Source organism: Eurosta solidaginis, chromosome 2, assembly GCF_040869045.1.
Source record: "Eurosta solidaginis isolate ZX-2024a chromosome 2, ASM4086904v1, whole genome shotgun sequence".
Lineage (NCBI taxonomy): Eukaryota > Metazoa > Arthropoda > Insecta > Diptera > Tephritidae > Eurosta > Eurosta solidaginis.
The window spans coordinates 138,647,473-138,660,332 of NC_090320.1; positions in this window are offsets into that span (position 1 = coordinate 138,647,473).

A 12,860-nucleotide genomic window follows, 5' to 3' on the forward strand; every position below is an offset into this window, starting at 1 on the left:
AATATTTCCTGCTTTAGGGAAAATTTGTGTACCCAATTTTATTGCGATCTGTTAATCTTTCTTCGAGTTGTGACTCCCGAAACATAGAAAATTGCTTAGTCATTAAAGGGGCGGGTTTTCTTATTTATTGCTATAAATCCACTTGGGAAATGAAATATCATTGATATAAAGCTCTTTTTTGCAAAGATATGGCTTATTTTATTCGACCTTTTTAAAAATCACGACCCTTTTAAAAATCTTTTATATAAAAGTGGGCGCGGTCCTTAACCGATTTTGTAAATTTTTCCTCAAAGCATTTCTTATAGTAAATGCAACCTCTCTGCCGAATTTTGTTACGATAAGTTTAACGATTTTTATTTATGATTGCAACTTTGATTAGTAATTTAAGTAATTCCTTATTGAAAATTCTTATCTTTATTTATTTGGTCAAAACAGCAAGAGAATTGGTGGAGTTTTCGCTGACAACACTGGCGAAAACAACAGAATTCCACCTCGCATCATAACAAGAGAATTCCACCTCATCTGTCAGCTACTTAATTTGCACAGCTGAAAATCGTGGTGAAATTCGCATACGCCTGAAAGTCTAAAAGAATCGTGGTGAAAGTCGCGTACGCCTAAAATTATGCAAGGACGTGCATTGAGTTTGGCCTTCAACGAGGTGGACTTCTACAACGCCTGCAACACTCAGGAGTCTATATGTTTTCCAAATATGGACCAAATCGGACCACAAATACGATTTTTTTGAATATCTCGATCCTTGCGCCACCTAGCGGCGATTTTTTTCATAGTTCGCGTTCTATTCTTGTATGTATTATGTGCTCCAAATATGAGCCAAATCGAACTCCAAATACGATTTTTTTGAATATCTCGATCCTTGCGCCACCTAGCGGCGATTTTTTTCTTATTATTGTATTGTCATCGGGCTCTGAACTATAGTCCAAGTTTCAAGCTTGTAGCTTATCGGGAAGTTACTTAAATTTCAATTGCAAAATTCGTGCCAGCCAGCCAACCAGCTAAATAAAACCGTTTAAAAAACTAACGTGAAGTAGTCCATATTTCAAAAAAAATGTAAATAACCATTATTAAAATACATAAAAGTAGCAAATTTAAAAGCTAAAGTGAATTGAAGAAAATTTTATGGAAAGAAGAAAGAGAACGCAAAGTGTGTTGCCGAGCACAAGAGACTTGGACCCGTCCGCTTTCCTCGTCACCGCCTCTTCTTCAAGTAACGAGTTTCAGCAACAAAAGTATTTGTTTGTAAAAAACGACTAAAGAAGCAAATGCACGTTCTCTTTTAAAAAATTAGCGTTGGTATAGCATATCAAAGTTGACGTAAAAAAGTGACATTTACATGTCCGTAGCTGTATATACCAATTTGTGAAGATAGTTTTAGTGAAATGTATTGCTTCAAACAAAGACCACTAATTTTTTATTGAGTTTCAGTAACTCGTTCCTTAAATTCCGTAATACTCTCTAAATTAATGGTTTAAGTTTAATATTTTTGTATAAACTACTTATGTATAACGCTTAATAAATTCTTTCATTTTTATAAAATGTAATAATACAAAATGCATAATATAAGAAAAACTTTACGTAAGCTGGTAAGCATTTTTGAGTAGGTATTTGTATCATACACATTGTCACAAACATTTTCTTGCTGTAATGAAAAAATATTATGACAACACTTCAAGGGAATCAGATATACGTCAATCAGGTATTGTAATAAGTAATATTTTTTTATAATCGTAATCCTTGATTTGTGTTCCTAAACACGTGAACCATCCACTATGCTTCGTATATACTAAAAAACAGAAACCCTAAAAATTTAGTATTAACATTACAAATTTTTATTTATTGTTTTAATAATGTCCTTCGGTGGTTTCATGATTTTGTTAATTCATTTAAAAAAGTTATTATTCAAATAAAGTTTTTTATAGTAATATTTCTTGGTGTAAAAAAAACTTTCAATCAATAATGTGTATAAAAGCAATTGAAAAAAAATATTTTCTTTTAACACAATTTATATTTTTTTCTGTTTTTTTAAATTCTCTAATTATCAGCAATTGGTTTAGGCCTTGAGGGCATTAGTAACACATTCACAATTGAATTACATTTTAATAAAAAACAAGTAAGGAAGGTTAAGTTCGGGTGTAACCGGACATTACATACTCAGTTGAGAGCTATGGTGACAACATAAGGGAAAATAACCATGTAGGAAAATGAACCGAGGGAAACCCTGGAATATGTTTGTATGACATGTGTATCAAATGAAAGGCATTAAAGAGTATTTTATGAGGGAGTGGGCCATAGTTCTATAGGTGGATGCCGTTTCGAAATATCGCCATAAAGGTGGACCAGGGGTGACTCTAGAATGTGTTTGTACGATATGGGTATCAAATGAAAGGTGTTAATGAGTATTTTAAAAGGGAGTAATCCTTAGTTCCATAGGTGGACGCCGTTTCGAGATATCGCCACACAGGTGGGCCAGGGGTGACTCTAGAATGTGTTTGTACGATATGGGTATCAAATGAAAGGTGTTAATGAATATTTTAAAAGGGAGTAATCCTTAGTTCCATAGGTGGACGCCGTTTCGAGATATCGCCACAAAGGTGGGCCAGGGGTGACTCTAGAATGTGTTTGTACGATATGGGTATCAAATTATAGGTATTAATGAGGGTTTTAAAAGGGAGTGGTGGTTGTTGTATAGGTGGTCGCCTTTTCGAGATATCGCCATAAAGGTGGACCAGGGGTGACTCTAGAATGCGTTTATAAGATAGGGGAATCAAATGAAAGGTGTTAATGAGTATTTTAAAAGGGAGTAATCCTTAGTTCCATAGGTGGACGCCGTTTCGAGATATCGCCATAAAGGTGGACCAGGGGTGACCCTAGAATTTGTTTGTTCAATATGGGCATCAAACGAATGGTGTTAATGAGTATTTTAAAAGGGAGTGGGCCTTAGTTCTATAGGTGGATGCCGTTTCGAAATATCGCCATAAAGGTGGACCAGGCTTGACTCTAGAATGTGTTTGTACGATATGGGTATCAAATTAAAGGTATTAATGAGGGTTTTAAAAGGGAGTGATGGTTGTTGTATAGGTGGTCGCCTTTTCGAGATATCGCCATAAAGGTGGACCAGGGGTGACTCTAGAATGCGTTTGTACGATATGGGTATCAAATGAAAGGTGTTAATGATTATTTTAAAAGGGAGTAATCCTTAGTTCCATAGGAGGACGACGTTTCGAGATATCGCCATAAAGGTGGACCAGGGGTGACCCGAGAATTTGTTTGTACAATATGGGTATCAAAAGAAAGGTGTTAATGAGTATTTTAAAATGGAGTAATCCTTAGTTCCATAGGTGGACGCCGTTTCGAGATATCGCCATAAAGGTGGACCAGGGGTGACCCTAGAATTTGTTTGTACAATATGGGTATCAAAAGAAAGGTGTTAATGAGTATTTTAAAAGGGAGTGGGCCTTAGTTCTATAGGTGTACGCCTTTTCGAGGTATCGCAATAAAGGTGGACCAGGGGTGACTCTAGACTTTGTTTGTACGATATGGGTATCAAATGAAAGGTGTTAATGAGTATTTTTAAAAGGGAGTGGGCCTTCGTTCTATAGGTGGATGCCGTTTCGAAATATCGCCATAAAGGTGGACCAGGGGTGACTCTAGAATGTGTTTGTACGATATGGGTATCAAATTAAAGGTATTAATGAGGGTTTTAAAAGGGAGTGATGGTTGTTGTATAGGTGGTCGCCTTTTCGAGATATCGCCATAAAGGTGGCCCAGGGGTGACTCTAGAATGCGTTTGTACGATATGGGTATCAAATGAAAGGTGTTAATGAGTATTTTAAAAGGAGTAATCCTTAGTTCCATAGGTGGGCGCCGTTTCGAGATATCGCCATAAAGGTGGACCAGGGGTGACCCTAGAATTTGTTTGTACAATATGGGTATCAAATGAAAGGTGTTAATGAGTATTTTAAAAGGGAGTGGGACTTAGTTATATAGGTGGACGCCTTTTCGAGATATCGCCATAAAGGTGGACCAGGGGTGACTCTAGAATAAGTTTGTACGATATGGGTATCAAATTAAAGGTATTAATGAGAGTTTTAAAAGGGAGTGGTGGTAGTTGTATATGTGAAGGCATTTTCCAGATATCGACCAAAATGTGGACCACGGTGACCCAGAACATCATCTGTTGGATACCGCTAATTTATTTATATATGTAGTACCTGCCAAGATTTTAAGGGTTTTTTATTTCGCCCTGCAGAACTTTTTCATTTTCTTCTACTTAATATGGTAGGTGTCACAACCATTTTATAAAGTTTTTTCTAAAGTTATATTTCGCGTCAATAAAACAATCCAATTACCTTACCATGTTTCATCCCTTTTTTCGTATTTGGTATAGAATTATGACATTTTTTTCATTTTTCGTAATTTTCGATATCGAAAAAGTGGGCGTGGTCATAGTCGGATTTCGTTCATTTTTCATACCAAGATAAAGTGAGTTCAAGTAAGCACGTGAACTAAGTTCATTAAAGATATGCCGATTTTTGCTCAAGTTATCGTGTTAACGGCCATGCGGAAGGACAGACGGACGACTGTGTATAAAAACTGGGCGTGGCATCAACGGATTTCGCCCATTTTCACAGAAAACAGTTAACGTCATAAAATCTATGCCCCTACCAAATTTCAAAAGGAGTGGTTAATTTTTGTTCGAATTATGGCGTTAAAAGTATCCTAGACAAATTAAATGAAAAAGGGCGGAGCCACGCCCATTTTGAAATTTTCTTTTATTTTTGTATTTTGTTGCACCATATCATTAGTGGAGTTGAATGTTGACATAATTTACTTATATACTGTAAAGATATTAAATTTTTTGTTAAAATTTTATTTAAAAAAAATTTTTTTTTTTAAAGTAGGCGTGGTCCTTCTCCGATTTTGCTAATTTTTATTAAGCGTACATATAGTAATAGCAGTAACGTTCCTGCCAAAGTTCATCATGATATCTTCAACGACTGCCAAATTACAGCTTGCAAAACTTCTAAATTACCTTCTTTTAAAAGTGGGCGATGCCACGCCCATTGTCCAAAATTTTACTAATTTTCTATTCTGCGTCATATGTTCAACTCATCTACCAAGTTTCGTCGCTTTATCTGTCTTTTGTAATGAATTATCGCACTTTTTCGGTTTTTCGAAATTTTCGATATCGAAAAAGTGGGCGTGGTTATAGTCCGATATCGTTCATTTTAAATAGCGATCTGAGATGAGTGCTCAGGAATCTACGTACCAAATTTCATCAAGATACCTCGAAATTTACTCAAGTTATCGTGTTAACGGACGGACGGACGGACGGACGGACATGGCTCAATCAAATTTTTTTTCGATCCTGATTAATTTGATATATGGAAGTCTATATCTATCTCGATTCCTTTATATATGTACAACCAACAGTTATCCAATCAAACTTAATATACTCTGTGAGCTCTGCTCAACTGAGTATAAAAATTTTATTACAGATATTTCATCTTCTAATAATAATGCACTTAAACAAAGTTCATGTGAAGCATCTGGATCTGCAATCAAAGCTGAAGTCGGAGACAAAAATACTATTCCAGACTCGTCAATTACGCATTTAGAAAAATATAATCTGGAAACTACTGAGGATGTTAGTCATCATAAACCTCTGAATTTTTTGTGGCAAAAGCGCGAAAAAATACCAAGGATAACGACAACCGATTCATGTATTAGACAAAAAAGCTTTGATAAATTCTTTAGCAAGCTCCGAGAACTTGAGTGGCCATAAGCTTTGTCAAAAAGAGTATTTTAACAAATTACGAGAGTATGAAAAAAAACCGGAAACTAATTTCCATAAGAATTTAGAATTACATAAAGAAGCTTTCGATAAAATTTGTAACTTTATTGATGAATATGTCATCGAAAAAAAAAATCATTTATTTTTTTCACTACAATATAATCAATACCTCTTTAGATATTATTACAAATATTGCACTTGAGAAAGGAGAAAAATATGTGATATTTTTACTCACTTTGAAGCAAAGCTAAAAAAATATATATGTACATGAATTACAATTTACATTGATACATAATAAAAAAGTTGTGGGGACGAAAGGATTTTTGGTTAATGATAGCTTATTAAATTTAATTGAAGAAAATTCAAAGTGCAGCCCTTATTCTACGATGACAAATTTTAAAAATCGAATTTGTTTGATGGAGATTGTGTTCCAAATTCAGTAATTGATGCTATTATCGACGAAGCGAATACTGTCGATGAAAACAGCACAGCAGGTGAGCTGCAAGAATTTTTTTCCACTTTTTTTTTTTAGTTTATCAGTTAATAATTATTAAATATACTTTTATTATTATTCACAGATAGTACCGATGACTTCGAAGAAGACGAGTATTCAAGCTGTGACAAACAGTACGATGAAGATACAAATTCAGATTTCGAATAAAAAAAATCAATATGTTTTTTACTTTTAAAAATACTTAGATTAAAAAACAAAAAAAATTATGTAATATTTTTACTTTGTGCATTTACTATTGTAATCAGATACGGTGTGTGAAAATCAATAAAAATAAAATTTTATTTAAGTGATTAGAGGGATAATAGTAAAATAATAATTATCAGATTTATATTCAGGATTAATTACAAATGTATGCATACTAATTTTTTGTCTATAATTAATAAAGAAGAAATAATAATTCGACGCAGAGCTGCCGATATACGATCTCACTCACACTTACATGCAGGCATGACGCTGTTCACTCGCACTCATGAAAATATTGTCGAACACCTGGCAGGTAGAAAGTCCCATCTAAACACTCTGCCTTTCTGACAATATTTGTTTAAAATTATAAATAATATGTGGTCAACATGAGCCAAAAACATTTTTTCACTTAAAAAAAAAAATGATTTTGCAATCACCTGGCAAAGTTTTAGACCCAACCAAATAATCTGGCCTATTTCTTTTTATAATTTTTCAAATATTAAATTTTAACATATTTAATTTTCAAAGTGCTTCAAAAACATTGTTAGCATACAAAAATTTATTTTTTTGTTAAATTCAAGGGTTGTTTCAGCCCCGTCACCCCTTAGCCAGTTCTATATTTAGATACCATTAAAAAAGCATTGTTCATAATTTTAATTGTGCCCATATATGTTGTGAGGACCAAATAAATCCTCATTAATTTGGCCCACACAAAACGACCCCACAACATATTTGACACGACATTAACACAACAAGTGGCCACAAAAGGCTCTAGCAACACGATCAACCAACAAATCTCAGCAACACAACGAGCGCTCGCAACATTCAACAGCAACACGGTGACCATGGCAACGCAACCATTTGAGCTAGCAACACCAAACACAACAGCCATAAAAGGAGCGACACAGCAGCACAGCAGTCAGTCAGCATGGAGCTGTGGTCTTGACCAGAGCTACTAGCGAAGTATATCCCTATTGCAGTTGACCTTCTCTATGCAATAGGAATCCACTTCATAGGAGCGAGTCGTGGAATGGTGATTGCGGTTGATCTTCTCTACGCATCACCCCCAGAGACCAAAGGCCCCGCCACAGTAACGCGCAACCGCGACAGGTGACACCCGCTCACCTCCGTCAGTAGAAGTACGCCGGCAGAGGCCGCAACAGAGCGGCAACGCACGTAAACCAGCAGTCAGTCAGCACGGAACTGTGGTCGTGACCAGAGCTACTAGCGAAGTATATCCCTATTGCAGTTGACCTTCTCTATGCAATAGGAATCCACTTCATAGGAGCGAGGCGTGGAATGGTGATTGCGGTTGACCTTCTCTACGCATCACCCCCAAAGACCAAAGGCCACGCCACAGTAACGCGCAACCGCGACAGGTGACACCCGCTCACCTGCGTCAGTAGAAGTACGCCGGCAGAGGCCGCAAAATTATGTGTTAAAGCTATGCTTGGTACGGCGGTTTTCAAAGAAACTTTGGTTTTGTTGCTGTTTTCGTTCTATTTATAGAACTACAACGAATTAACCAATTTTGTCTGTTTGTATGATTTTTAATAATCGGGGATTGCCCATATTGCTTTTTTTAAATGTATGAAAACATTTATTTGAAGCAATTTTTTAATTTTATAATTTATTTAATAATTTGGGAAAAATTTAAACAACGTGACATCAGGACGGACAAGGCGACAGCTGTTTCGATTATACCTTGTAAATCTCTTCAAAGCCTTTTCTCCCGGGAGTGGGAGTCGAACTCGCACCCCTACGATAGTTGAAATGGTTGTAAACGCATTCAGCTACGTCATGCCTGTTGTGAAGTCTTTCCCAATTGCCTTCTTTTTGCATATTTTAATCTTTTACACATTGCATACTTCGTATGCAATTATGTGTTAAAGCTATGCTTGGTACGGCGGTTTTCAAAGAAACTTTGGTTTTGTTGCTGTTTTCGTTCTATTTATAGAACTACAACGAATTAACCAATTTTGTCTGTTTGTATGATTTTTAATAATCGGGGATTGCCCATATTGCTTTTTTTAAATGTATGAAAACATTTATTTGAAGCAATTTTTTAATTTTATAATTTATTTAATAATTTGGGAAAAATTTAAACAACGTGACATCAGGACGGACAAGGCGACAGCTGTTTCGATTATACCTTGTAAATCTCTTCAAAGCCTTTTCTCCCGGGAGTGGGAGTCGAACTCGCACCCCTACGATAGTTGAAATGGTTGTAAACGCATTCAGCTACGTCATGCCTGTTGTGAAGTCTTTCCCAATTGCCTTCTTTTTGCATATTTTAATCTTTTACACATTGCATACTTCGTATGCAATTATGTGTTAAAGCTATGCTTGGTACGTAAGTTTTTATTGTTTTAAGAACTCCGCAGAATAGCATTACCGATTTGTGCTGAGTGCGCAGATATACGTATGTAAATGAGCCCTTAGTGACCAAAAAGCAAAAAAAAAAAACAGCAAATAATGCCAACTGACAACTACGAATGTATGTATAAGTATATATTTTATTCATGTATATTTAAATTTTTTTTCATTTTAAAAATATGAATTCTTCGCCTTTTTTTTCACTATTTATGTAAATAATGTACTTTGTATGGCTGCAGCCCATATTTAAATAATAAATACATCAAGCCTTGTATTGTATTTGTTGGCCTTTTAATTGCTTAATCGACTAAACTGAGATTTTATAACAATTAGTATGCAGAAGTTGGGTAAAGGGGATAGTGACACGTTTAACCCCTTTAATACTTTTTTTACACACGCTACTACAATTCACTAACACTAACAAAGCCCGCGCATGCGCAGAACATACATTTGCACAGTTTCAGCAAATAATGATTGACAGAAAATTTGCACATTAGGAAGATAGGAAGGTATTGATATAGAAGTATTATACATATGATTGTGCCTCAAATACCTGCTCAAAAATGTTTACCAGCTCTCCTACTACATATACGTTTTACAAAAAATAAAAGCAGTAAGACTATCAAAGGCCCGAAATACAGAACATTAAGAATATATATATATATAACAAGTAATGCAAAATTTATCTTTTCATCAGACTATTTTATGTTAAAAGTCCAATATGAAGCTTCAAAAGTCAATTGAAACGAAAATATAACTATTTCGCTTATAACCAATATAGTAAATATCCCCCTCTTATGAAGACTCATACGCTTTCTGCCACCCTTCTTTAAAGTTTGTAAAGCAAAAGTGCACAGGGGAGCCCTAGTTTCGCCAAGAAATATTTGTGCGTCTCATTATTTCTTGGGCAACGACCCTGTAAGAACAAATTCAACTAAATAGTATGGATAACAGTGCCTGTATTTTTGAGTTTTTATACTCAGTTGAGCAGAGCTCACAGAGTATATTAAGTTTGATTGGATAACGGTTGGTTGTACATATATAAAGGAATCGAGATAGATATAGACTTCCATATATAAAAATAATCAGGATCGAAAAAAAATTTGATTGAGCCATGTCCGTCCGTCCGTCCGTCCGTCCGTTAACACGATAACTTGAGTAAATTTTGAGCTATCTTGATGAAATTTGGTATGTAGATTTCTGGGCCCTCATCTCAGATCGCTATTTAAAATGAACGATATCGGACTATAACCACGCCCACTTTTTCGATATCGAAAATTTCGAAAAACCGAAAAAATGCGATAATTCATTGCCAAAGGCAATTAAAGCGATGAAACTTGGCAGATGGGTTGACGTTATGACGCAGAATAGAAAATTAGTAAGATTTTGGACAATGGGCGTGGCACCGCCCACTTTTACAAGAAGGTAATTTAAAAGTTTTGCAAGCTGTAATTTGGCAGTCGTTGAAGATATCATGATGAAATTTGGCAGGAACGCTGCTACTATTACTATATATGTGCTAAATAAAAATTAGCAAAATTGGATGAAGAACACGCCCACTTTTTAAAAAAAAAATTTTTTTAATTCAAATTTTAACAAAAAATTTAATATCTTTACTGTATATAAGTAAATTAAGTCAAAATTCAACTCCTGTAATGATATGATGCAACAAAATACAAAAATAAAAGAAAATTTCAAAATGGGCGTGGCTCCGCCCATTTTCATTTAGTTTGTCTAGAATACTTTTAATGCCATAAGTCGAACAAAAATTTACCAATCCTTCTCAAATTTGGTAGGTACATAGATTCTATGGCGGTAACTATTCTCTGTGAAAATGGCCGAAATCGGTGGAAGCCACGCCCAGTTTTTATACACAGTCCACCGTCTGTCCTTCCGCTCGGCTGTTAACACAATAACTTGAGCAAAAACCGATATATCTTTACTAAACTTAGCCCACCTACTTATCTGAACTCACTTTATCTCGGTATAAAAAATAGCCGAAATCCGACCATAACCACGCCCACTTTATCGATATCGAAAATTACGAAAAATGAAAAAAATGCCATAATTCTATACCAAATACGAAAAAAGGGATGAAACATGGTAACTGGATTGGTTTATTGACGCAAAATATAACTTTGGAAAAAATTTTGTAAAATGGGTGTGACACCTACCATATTAAGTAGAAGAAAATGAAAAAGTTCTACAAGGCAAAATCAACAGCCCTTGGAATCTTGGCAGGAATACTGTTAGTGGTATTGCATATATAAATAAATTAGCAGTACCCGACAGATGATTTTCTGGATCACCTGGTCCACATTTTGGTCGATATCGCGAGAACACCTTCACATATACATCTAAGGGCCACTCGCTTTTAAAACCCTCATTAATACCTTTAATTTGATATCCATATCGTACAAACACATTCTAGAGTCACCCCTGGCCCACCCTAATGGCGATATCTCGAAAAGGCGTCCACCTATAGACCTAATGCCCACTCCCTCTTAAAATTCTCAGTAACACCTTTCGTTTGATACCCATATCGTACAAACATTCTAGAGTCACCTCTGGCCCACCCTAATGGCGATATCTCGAAAAGGCGTCCACCTATAGACCTAATGTCCACTCCCTCTTAAAATGCTCAGTAACACCTTTCGTTTGATACCCATATCGTACAAACATTCTAGAGTCACCCCTGGCCCACCCTATTGGCGATGTCTCGAAAAGGCCACCTATAGACCTAATGCCCACTCCCTCTTAAAATGCTCAGTAACACATTTCGTTTGATACCCATATCGTACAAACATTCTAGAGTCCCCCTGGCCCACCCTAATGGCGATATCTCGAAAAGGCGTCCACCTATAGACCTAATGCCCACTCCCTCTTAAAATGCTCAGTCACACCTTTCGTTTGATACCCATATCGTACAAACATTCTAGAGTCACCCTTGGTCCACCTTTATGGCGATATCTCGAAAAGGCGTCCACCTATAGACCTAATGCCCACTCCCTCTTAAAATGCTCAGTTACACCTTTCGTTTGATACCCATATCGTACAAACATTCTAGAGTCACCCTTGGTCCACCTTTATGGCGATATCTCGAAAAGGCGTCCACATATAGAACTAAGGATTACTCCCTTTTAAAATACTCATTACCACCTTTCATTTGATACCCATATCGTACAAACACATTCTAGAGTCACCCCTGGCCCACCCTAATGGCGATATCTCGAAAAGGCGTCCACCTATAGACCTAATGCCCACTCTCTCTTAAAATGCTCAGTAACACCTTTCGTTTGATACCCATATCGCACAAACATTATAGAGTCACCCCTGGCCCACACTAATGGCGATATCTCGAAAAGACGTCCACCTATAGACCTAATGCCCACTCCCTCTTAAAATGCTCAGTAACACCTTTCGTTTGATACCCATATCGTACAAACACATTCTAGAGTCACCCCTGGCCCACCCTAATGACGATATCTCGAAAAGGCGTCCACTTATAGACCTAATGCCCACTCCCTCTTAAAATGCTGAGTAACACCTTTCGTTTGATACCCATATCGTACAAACATTCTAGAGTCACCCTTGGTCCACCTTTATGGCGATATATCGAAAAGGCGTCCACCTATAGAACTAAGGATTACTCCCTTTTAAGATACTCATTACCATCTTTCATTTGATACCCATATCATACAAACACATTCTAGAGTCACCCCTGGCCCACCCTAATGGCGACATTTCGAAAAGGTGTCCACCTATAGACCTATTGCCCACTCCCTCTTAAAATGCTCAGTAACACTTTTCGTTTTATACCCATATCGTACAAACACATTCTAGAGTCACCCCTGGCCCACCCTAATGGCGATATCTCGAAAAGGCGTCCACCTATAGACCTAATGCCCACTCCCTCTTAAAATGCTCAGTAACACCTTTCGTTTGATACCCATATCGCACAAACATTATAGAGTC